Source organism: Equus przewalskii, chromosome 2, assembly GCF_037783145.1.
Source record: "Equus przewalskii isolate Varuska chromosome 2, EquPr2, whole genome shotgun sequence".
Lineage (NCBI taxonomy): Eukaryota > Metazoa > Chordata > Mammalia > Perissodactyla > Equidae > Equus > Equus przewalskii.
This window is the reverse complement of record NC_091832.1, coordinates 110,173,467-110,185,397: the sequence shown is the minus strand read 5'-3', so window position 1 is coordinate 110,185,397 and position 11,931 is coordinate 110,173,467.

Here is an 11,931-nt window from a genome sequence, read left to right as displayed (position 1 = left end):
ATCCCTGAGTCACAAGGAAAAGAGCCAGGACTAGAACTCTTTCTCTTGAATCATAGTCAATACCCATTTCCCTACTACCACATCAAGCTTTAAGATCAGCCCTCCCGATACCAATTGCAAAGTAACTCAGTGTTAATAAACAGCAAAGTACTGTTTTTAAAGTTTATGTTGAATATGTCAACTACATATTTTCAGCTCAAAGACCATGACAAATACCCACTGAAGATCAAAACAAAAGCTTTCTTTTTATGATGCTTCATAAATACAAAAAAATTTTCATGTGCATTGTCAACCTTAATGACAATTAGCATAGACTAAATTTGTATATTACTTTTATTAGAGAGATGCTGAATTTAAGGAGAAAAGGATTTATATAATATATATTTCATGGCATGTACATGAGAATATTCAGCTAGTAGAGAAACTTTTCTGCAGTCTTCTAGATTAGGCTGCTCAAAATATCTTGAGTCGTGCAGCTGTGAAGAATAATGGACTTTGAAGTCTAAAGCTTGTTGGTTAATTCGCAGATACTAATGTCCTAGCTGAAATGAGGTTTGCATTGTAACGTCTCCTTTAGCCAGTTTCTCAAGAGAACTGAAAATAAGATTTGAAATATTTGGAAGGTGTCTTGAGAGGGATGTTTTGGAGGGAGAACTTCTGTTACTCAAAAAATGGCAACAATTCTAAATATCTTCTCCCTGGACATTCACATCCTACCACTTTTGTAGTATTCTCTCTTCTCGTTTTTTTATATACTTTTCACAAGTTGCCTACCACCTAGTGGTTGTTGTTTCATCTCCCATTTCCCACCAAATCCTTTTTTCTCCATATTCCTTTAAGGCTTTAGGATAAATTCTCAGCTATGTTTACACAGCCATACACCACACAGCCTGAGCCAGAGCACTAAGGGTGGGCGATTTCGCTGCTTGTCCTCTTACATATGTCCGCCATGTATCCAGGATTCTCATACTCCTTTTAGGCTATCCAAACTTTCTCAATGGTCCTTCCTGTCAAATTACCAATTAGTAGCCATAATTCTTCTACGACTGGCTCAGGGTATGCAGGTGTGAGCACACAGACTATTGTAATAGATTCTAGTAAGGTGGACTAGCTTCTTTTTTCAGAGTAACTTGGCACTTGTATCCATTAACATTCTCGAGGCAATTCATTTGAGAAGAAGCCTACATCCATTTATCAGTGGAAAGAGGCGAGGAAAAGGGGAAAAAAATGAAAAAGAACAGGTGGGAGAAGCATGTTAAAATTTATGAGATATAATGCTGCTTCTTTATCTCTAAGTTAACGCACCCAGTCTTGATTTATCTGCATTTCCTCATCTAGAACCATGATGCTTCAGGCCTGGAATAGCTTCCCCTTGAACTAAGGTACTTGAATATTATTCAATCTTCACATCTTTTCTAACAAGCCATCTTCATCCAGACAACTGTGCTTATCATCCAACTGAATGCACTCAGATTTTTACAACATTTTTTTTTTTTTTTTGCCTATGCTTATGTAAATTAGATTGCAAGTTTAGGAAATGCTATACACTTTGATCTAGTCTGCACAACCCACGGCAATATACAAGCTAAGAGACTTTGAAATAAATTGTTTAGAAAATATCACTGAAAACAGAACAATGCGATTTCAATTTTAAAGGAATACTCAAGAATATATATTTAGATTCCAAGGCATGTTCAGTCTTCAACATCTTCAGAAATATATTTTCTCTATTTTATGCTTCTTTGTTAATGAGTATATCAACATTTTTTAATCGTAAATGTAGAGGTAAAGAACTTGAAGGACGAAACATGCCGCGTGAGCACTTTTTTCTCGGGCAATGCCAGAGAGGAATCTACAAAGAAAGGAGGCTTGTAATAAGACCTAACTAGTTGTGAGGAAAGACATCACAGGCATTTCCTGACAGAAAGACGGAGATTTCATCACCGAAGCTGCTTTTGCAGCCGCTGCCCAGGCGCGTTAGCATCGCCTTAGGGAGCAGGATGCCCGTCAAGCCTGCAGCAACGCGAACGGAATTGCTGCCGCCGCGCCGCCCGCGGACGACAGATGATGCTCACGCGCTGTTTATTTTCCTTCCGCACATTTTGATCTTGTGTTGCTTTATCTGTAAAAAATGCCAAGCCTTTGTATCACTAGAGAAGGATATCTAGGGAGAAAAAATTGCTATTAAATCTACGAAAAGGAGGAAAATGCTTCTTCAGCTTTTACGCCACTAGCCAGAATCTTGCTGCTGAGTAAAGCAAAGATCTATATTGATCATTCGTCAAAAATCTGTAAGATTTAGAGGGACACAATTAAAACATTTTCATCTGAAAATAGGAAAAGTACAATAAGAATTATATAGTCTGTAATACTGTGGTACTTCCAAATATAAGGAAGCTCCTTAAGCCAATTTAGGCACGTTGCTTGTGTGACCTTGAAAGGATAACTTAACCACGTAGATGGTTTCCTTATCTAGAAAGTGGGAAAACAGCATCTCTAGTGCTGCTTGAAAGAGAAGTAAATCAGATACTCTACAGAAAGGCCCAACATTTGCTAGATACTTAAGACAAATGAGCTCGCTTCCATTTCATCCCAGATTCTTCATTCCTATACAGGGTCTCAAGATCTATTTATTATAATCTTCATAGTTGTTCAATAAATATTTGCAGGGTTAATATATGAACACTTATGTGTTCTAATGCTCACCTCTGCTGGAAATATGACACTAGAGACAGATGACAAAAGGGGACAGAAGCAAGAGACTGTTCATAGCACTGGAAAAAAGGCCAGTTGAATTTAGGGTTTCTGTTAACATCTCAATTCACCTGCATAAATACAGTATTGGGCCTATAGGAGTGAAATCACATGAGATTTTGAGTTTCTAGAATCACCACAAAGGTTATATTTTAGCCTTTATAAATTTATAAAATTAAATAACATTTATAATATTAGCTACCAGGTATAAGAATCACAATGTGCTCACTATAATAAGTACTATGCTTTAATGTACTATCTCACTTTATTTTCATGATTAAAAGATATGGCTCTCTATGTGTATATTTGATATATATGTTTGTGTGCACACACGCACATGTGTGTATCTGTGTGTGTATATACACTCTGCCTCACATGTGATCTGTGTTACTGATCACATGTGATCTTGAGTTGCTTCATTAAACTCAAGCATGTTTCTCTTAAAAGCCAATGCCATTTCTTTTACACTGAACTGCAAACAACGTTATAAATTTGGAAGCAGCTTAAGTGCATTAAGGTTGTCTGGACAGAATTTGATATAATGACAGAAGTTAATTGAGCCCCTCTCCTACTTTAATGTGGAAAACTCCCTCCGTATACTCATCTATCCTGTCCTGTCCACAAGCACAAGAGAAAAATTCGTTATATATTTCTAACCACTCACTGGCCTAAAAAAGATTTCTATTTCCATTCAAACACACGAAACAAAGCTATGAAAAACACCAGCTGAAGGTAGGCAGACGTGGTGCTTATGGAAATATTCTGTAACTTTCCCAAGAAAGTGAAAGGATAATTATAATGGACAAAGAAAACTTTTGTACCCCTAGCTGACTGATTTGGTTACATTATGTGGCCTGGGATAAAAGAAAGTAGAGTGAGAGAAAGGAATTTTCTGTAGATCTTAACTGTTTTTCTACTAAATGCACCATGAAGAGGAACTGTAAAAGTTTATCATCTGCTAAATTTTCCCCTTTCACTGAAGTGTAACCCCAGATTTACTACTCATTGTGTTCTAACTTGCTGGCTCAAAACTGTCATAAACCTAAGAAAGTGCATTCAGAGATATAACGCTTTGCATATGGAGAAACTTACGTGGTACAGGAGCTCTGCACTTGCCAAATGCCACCCTCAAGCAGCTGGCAATGCTTAATTAAGTAGAGATTGAAAACATCTGTAGCTCCCCTCTTCATGCTTCTACGACAGAACTGAAGAAAGTCCCATCCTCATGTAGAGGGTCTGTGAAAATCAGAGATTGGCAAATAAGTTTAATTGAAATGACATTGGTTCGAAGTGCTCCTGCTTGTGAGAATCTGTGAAGAATTAACTGTAGGGAATTACGTTCTTATTGCAAAAAAAAAAAAAAAACCTAGAAAAACTGGCAAATATGGGACAAAGACATTTCATATTTTATCGACAGGCAAAACAGGAGAAAAGCCGAGAATTGTGGACCACACTTGCCCCACCTTACAGCCTGGAGGCAGTTTCTGAGCCACAGGGCTGGAAGTGCAAGCTAAACACAGTATGGTGGTCTCACTTCCTCGAGGAGACAGGGACTGGAGTTTCAGAAGGCATTGTTCCCCTCACGTTTATGCTTCTATAAAGCATCACTGCTCTTCTGGTTCTGAAGAAGATGGAGCAGACGCATTTCACCCTGCTCGTCCTTCTGCTTACAACAACTCTGGATACAACTAGTAAAGCAACTGACGGAAGACTGAAAGGTAGAAAACAAAAGCAGCTGGCTGGAGAATTTGAGACTTGAGGATGACACAGTGGGAGGACTTGTTTTGTTTTGTTTCTGTTTGCCTCCAATAAAAGTAGTTTCAATATTCCATAACTTCAACTATTGTCTTTATCAATCAGTTTGTATTATTTCTCTGTGATTTTTACACAAAGAATAAGTCCTCCCTAAACAAGGGGGAGAGATGGTGGCCCTGGTGCAGGGTATCCTAACTTAGAACATCATTTAACAGGACTCAAGTCAGTGCTCATAAGACAGCCCTCAGGCTTCAAAGTTCATCGTTTCCGTTTATAGCAAACATATTCTCCAACTCAATAAAATGAAATAGAATTGTCTTCTCTGCTTCCAGACATCATATAATACCATCCACCCTTCAGATAACCATTTCCCCTTAGTCAGTACTGTTGCATGCTGCGCTTCACCTTATTTAACTCAATACCAGGATGCATGAAGAAGGAATATGCAAAGTTTGTTAGATTCCATGGCCTAGCAGGGTAGATAACATAGCATTTCACTCAGATAAGAGAAACCCAGGCCTGAGGACAAAACTCTCCCACTGAGGAAGTAGCAATGCTTAGGATGCTGACTCAGCCTCTTGGTGGTAGCACACTATCCAAAGATGATGGCTGATTTTGCTGGAAACCCTAAATAAATTATGAGGGCACTTTGCACATGATGCCTCCTGGAGCTGTTACTTTGGGTTTCTGAAATGACTCCAAGTATGGCCAACTCTCTGTTGTGTACTTCAACCTGACACTGTTTCCTTTGAACTGCTTTCTGATGAAGTTCCAAAGACAGCAAAAACACTTGGGTTCTAAACACCAAAAAGAAAGTGCTATAACATAAGGATTCCTAGATTTACATAAAGATTCCTGGGTTTTCACACCAGGGCAGTGATTTCACATGTCATAACAACACTGGTGGAAAAGCTGTCTACCAGAAAAAAGACACTGATAAGAACTTCATGAGAAATCATACTGGTCTTGGCATCCTGTCTCTCATATGTCATCTAGTTTTGTCGTCTGTCATAATGAGGATGGTTATATGGAACTCATGTAGTCTCTGGCCAAGTACAAGAAGAAATGAACACTGTGGAAGCCATGGAGAGCTTTGGTGCCTAGAAATGCCAACATCCACAGAAGGTCACCATGGCTTCAATGTGGGACTCTACTATTCCCACCCATGATTTCTGTATCTTGGAGTAGCTCCTGCTACCCCAGGTCTGCTCTCATACCCTGTCACCTGTCTGCTTCTCTTTGCCTTTCTTTAGCTTTCCTTTCCCTTAACTCCTTCCTAAGTGTGGCTGGACTGTAGGGTAAAGTTCATGACCAAAACTAAGAGATACAAATTTCAAAAATTCATTACAAAGGAGGTGCACAAGAAGCAGAGGGCAGTGGGCGAGTGGCCTGACATCCACTTATCCAGGGAGCAGAGGTTTGGGGAGAAGGGAACCCCAGTGAACATGAAAGGAGCTCAGAGGTCAATGTTTGGTACTATGGGAGAACCAAAACAAGAAACTGAAGGACCAGACAAATTATGAAGACAGAAACCACTTACTAAAATCATGGCACTCCAAGACAAAGCTGCTCTTTGCAACAAGACAAAAACCTTCTTACCTGCTGTGGGACAGAGTGAGCCTGCCAGAAAGAATATCTGAGTACGGAAGTTAAGTACCTGATTTATTGCAGAGCCTGGAGAAATGACCACCCTAAGAACAGAAGTTTAAAGGACTCAGCTATATAGATTGGACCTCCAGAAGGAGGGATTAAAAGAAGTCATTACATCCCACACATCAACTGAACATGCAGAAATCGATTGGTATTTGTAATTGGGTTGTACTTTAGCATCTTGAAAAAATACTTGCTTCATTTTCTAATAGTAAACATATAATATCATGGCAATATATAGGGTTCTTTTTCTTTATGACTTGATTTAAGACATTTTCAAAGACTATTTTATGTCTGTATAGTTAGAAAAAAATTAAGTATTATATCTACCTCTTTACTTTCACTTATTTAAATGAGAAATATCCATCTCAGGTCAAAGATGATACTAGATCTGAAATCTGATAGTCTTCCCAAAGAACAAAGTTCCAGAGACTCCCTGGGAGCTGCTCAATGCTACTCTGAGCACAAGGTGATGTGGAACTGAAGAAAAATTTCATTAACATGAGATTTTCATTTTTGCTTAAGTTTATCAATCTTTCTGCTCAGACAGAAGAAAATGGCATGCTCCTTGGTCCCAACTGAAAAACTAATTTTTTTTAGATGACAATAAAGTTTATGTTATTTTATTTTTTTCTAAGTTTTTCATTATTTCCAGTTACAATATAACACATAGGAAACTGAACCAAGTGGTGCGGAGTATCATTGTAAGAATATCAACTGAGTCCCACAGGATGTGTCTGTATCTCAGATTGTAGCACATCTCACAATTACTCAAAGCTCGCCTCTGATAAAGTAAACTAAATCGTGAAAGTCAGAAACTGCCAAGGTTAGCTGGCACCACTGTTCACCATAAAAGGATGCAATCCTGGAGCACCTGGGATGCTGAGGGATCAGAAAACAAAACCTACTCTTTTCACCTGTCATTTATCTCAGAAGAAAAAGAAAACTGAAATCTTATTGGGTTCGTTGAAGTCATAATTACTGTTGAAGGCTGAACAGTCTCTTAGAACTCAAGCACTCTGATTGCATCGGAAAGGTACCAGACAAAATCTTTTCTAAATATATATATTTTAATTATCAAAGAAGAAATAGGGGAAAGTATGACCATCAGAAGGTTGAATAGAAATAAATCAAATTAAATCAATATTAGTTGTGTGTTTTCTAGATGTAAGACACAGTGATAGGAATTTTGAAGGCAACTAGGAGATATCAAACATAGTTCCTGCTTTAAAAGCAGCTTACGTTTTAATCTAGTAGAGAAAGGATATAAATACATTGGATTATAAATAATGATGCAAGCTAGAATTTACAAATAGTTTGTCTGTAAAAGAAATAAGATAAGATAGGAAGTTCATGATAAATTACAAATGAAAGAAGCAATCAATACAGAAGAAAAGATATGATTTGAACTGTGGATACTTCACAAAACTTTTGTAACAATGTGGAATTTGAATGCAGTCTTGAAGGATGAATGAATATAAGAGTATATCTTACTTTACGCATTAGATGTGAAAAAAATGTATAATTATTTAATTCAAGTCAAATGTGGTCCACTGGCTGCAGGTGACTGCTACTTCTATGTCAAGTTTGCACAAAAGAATCTTTGCTTCTGGTAGGACCCTGGTATTTAAGTTCTCTGCTCTTTGAGGCTACCACAGACAAGTGGTTACGCTCTGCCATGTGACCACCCATCCTGGGCCCTGCTAGGGAGTAAGCAGTGCTCTCCTATACTCTTGTCACCTGCTCAGCTCCTTCTCCTCTCACTCCTGGGCTTCCTCTCTCTCTTTTTCTCTCCCCACCCACCCTGTCTTCCCTTCACTCTCCTTAATAACTAAAAGTCCCTCAAGGTCTTTGGTCTTCTGGAAAAAAACAAAGCCAGGAAAATGTGTTCTAGTGCAAATTTCTTCTTTCTCTCTGGGAAAATAAATTTCCCCTAGTCAAGAATCTCTATGCTTGGGAACCTGCTTGGAATAGTGAGGAGGGAATAAAAGAAAAGCAAAATATAAACTAATATCTGAAGAAATTATCCTGCCATATATGAAAAAGATTATGCTGGGAAGTCCAGGCTGGGGAACTTGGACAATGAAATTTAAGAGACAATGAATAAACCAGTCTAATAACTAGAGATGATCAATTCTAATTCTCTAAAAGAGAATTCAAATAGAAAAATATTTTCTAAATATTCTAAATTAATATTAAAGTTAAGTTTGGGAAAAATTTAAAGAACATTGAATACAAGGTTAAAGGTCTTATGTATGACTCTACCTAATGAAAATCATCGATGGTTTTTAGAAGAATGATTTAATCAAAACACATTGTTTTAGAAATGATTGAAGATTAGAAAACACACTAGATTGAGGAAGGGAACGGCTCAAAGAAGGAAGAGTGAGTAGACAGTCAGGGTGACACAGAAATAAGGGATTTTTCTTCTTAGCGTATTTTGTTTATGATACTTATGTGTCGTATGTGAAATCTTATGGTAAATTAAAGTGCCATGAGTTGATTGGCAAAAGGTAGGGTCAGTAAATTAATGAGAAAAGGGAGTAGGGAATTAAAAAAAGATGACGTTGAGAAGGGATTCAGAATGCAAGTGGTGTCTTAGGATTAGTGTGGGAATGTGACCAATTATTCATAAGAAAATTTAAAATATATATGATATTGCAAATCATTTATTATTCTGAGAAAAGCAAGAGACATGGAGTTCGACACTTTGAAATCCCACTGATTGGAGGAGACATTTGACAAATGAGCAAAGCAGAACAAAAATTTTATTTAAATAAATCATGTCTCAAAATGCCAATGCCATGGGGGTCTTGAATGATGACAAAGTTTCCACATTTGCATACAAAATGCAAATCAATTGGGCAAAATTAATTTCCATTTTAATTAACTTTAACTTTAAAAAATTCATTTGCTTTGGTATTGTCAGAATGTCTCACTCTTTTTTTGTTTTTTTTGAATCTTTAAGAGAAATTTGGGGTTTAGGAGATTGCATTAGAAAAAGGAATTTTAGAAGTCTAGTAGAATTAGCAGTTATTCAGAGAAAAAAATAATCTCTATATGGAAATGTTAAGGGATTATAAAAGGTTTTTTATTATAATCCTTGTGTAGAAGGTAAAACTTCATTTGCTTTTTAAACTGGGCATGGTGAAGAATTCTTAATTAGATAAATATTTTGTATGGAAATGGCAATCCAGAATCCTTGGGTGCCCCTGCTGCTCTGTGACCAATTAGCTTGGTAATCTCAGCTCTTCAATCTTACCTTCTTAGATCTTAGCCTCACTTCACAAGCCTTTTACCTTAATTTTCAAGTGGAAGAATTTGAACTAGAATCAGAGATCTCAAACTAGATACGATGGCATCTTAGTAGCTTCACACTGCTGTAACAAAATACCACAGACTGGGTGGCTTATAAACAATAGAAACTGATTTCCCTCAGTTCTGGAGGCTGGAAGTCCTAGATCAGGGTGCCAGTGTGGTCAGGTGAGGGACCTCACCCTGCTTCCAGACTTCTTCTATCCTCACATGGCAGAAAGGATGAGGGATCTCTGTGGGGTGTCTTTTGTAAGAACAGTAAACCCATACATGAGAGCTTTGTCCTCCTGATACAATCACCTCCCACAGGCCCCATCTCCTAACACCCCCGTCTTTAGGGGCGAGGATTTCATATATGAATTTGAGGGAGAGCACATTCAGACCACAGAGGATAGCAAAGGTGATTTACTTGGCCTATGGTATTGATTTTTTAAAACCGTTCCAATATCAAACAAAGATTTACATCAATACCTACATATAGCTTCTTTTGAGCCCTGGGTCCACTTTCTCACTGAGTTGCTGTTGTCCTATTTGGACTGGTCACAGAAGTGAAACTTCATCAGCATTATCTATGTTGTTGGCCTGGTCCTTGTAGGTATTGAAGTTAGCAAACTCTAATCTGGATGATTACTGAGTTCCTGAAATATCTAAGAACTCTCATTGGACACTGTCAAAGGATAGAATGTGTATAGAGGTGTATGTCTGTGTATGTGTTTTTAACTTAGTTTACAAATAATTTATTGTATTATTTTCATTGTGTATATTTTTCCTTGTCAAGCAATGTGCTGTTCCTCTACAAAGATATTTCTTAATAATTTAACTAATTTTGTTATTGCGTATATTATTCTGTTGTAAGGAGCCACAGATATTTTTGGAAATATGAATGAATTATATCTCTCTCTCTAGCTATATATATATATATATATATATACACTCCATAAACATATACTATAAATATACATATACATTACACACATATGTGTCTGTGTGTGTATGTAGACAGCAAGAAAGAGAAAGAGAAAAAGAGAGAGCACATATTTGATTGTCTAAATTTAACTGATATGATGGATTATACATTTCTGTAGTGTAGATTCACAAGAAGCCATCCCATGCTGTAACTGCTATAGATGACACTGAATGGTGCTACGGCTTCATATGGCAAACGTGAAGTTGATGAAACATGAAATTGTGAGCAACACAAAGGACTTAATGTTTTATAAAGTATTTTAATAATCTAGCAAATAAAACATTAGCTATTTAATCACTAAAATGGAATATAAGCATTAAAAATATTAGCATATTTTAAAAGAGAAAATCAATTTTATTTTTTCTTCTAGGATATATTCATATTTCATTTTGTCTCATAAATATTTACAAATGTAGTCTGCACAAAATTTTACTTTCCATGTTTTGTTTCATAGCATTACATCAGATACATTTTTCCATGTTGAAATCATGTTCATAATTATCTTAATGGCAGCATAATATATCATCAAATGGTAGCATTTTAACTTGCTTATTCAATATATTTTATCTTCATAATTTTATTGCTGCCGTGTGCTTCTTTGTGCATATAATTTTTCTCTTCTTTCTTTTTCTCTGTCTCCTATTTCTCTTTCTCATATCCCTCCTTTCCTTGTTTCTTCTTCTAATCTTTTTCTTCTTCTTTTGAAGTGTTTCTATAAAGTACTTTCCCAAGAGTGGAATTATTGAGTCAAAAGTCAAAGAGATTTGTCTATAGTTTATGATATACATAGCCACATTCTTTTCCAAAAGGAAGTATGAATTTGTGTTGCCCCAAGGAATGAACCAGTTTTGTTTGAAACTTAGTGACACTTGGCTATTATTATTTTAATTTTATGCTACTTAAATTAACTCACAGCTATTTAAAACTTTTGATATTAATCATGAATATTTTAACATAGGACTTGTGCTATTGAAGTAGTTAACTAAAACCTCCATATTAGTAAATAAAATGTAGAAATAAAAAATCCAGTTCATGTGTCCTAGCATCACTGGAACACAGAATAATAAAGGATTGAGAGAGAACTTTCCACTACTTACTTCAGCTTACATTGCTGTGGGTATAATCCTTTTTTATAAAACCCTGCATACGTTCAGAATCGTGTTTCGGTTGTCACTCCTTATGACAGTGAACTGTTCTATCAAATGCTACTTTGCTGAACAAAATTTTAACTTGTCTTCTGGAATATCTGAGTATTTCATCTACTTTAATTAAAGAAAATGAGCTGCCTTAAAAGTATTTGCTTATCTAGGCCTCAAATAAACAATTGAATATGAATTTTTCAGATGATTGACAACTTGGAAGAAAGTAATGCCAACATTTAATTCAAATACAACTAAAATCATGTGACACACACTAAACTTTACAAATCCAATTAAATAATCATCTGAAATATTCTTGGGAAGGCTGTTTAAAATCAAAATAATATGTAC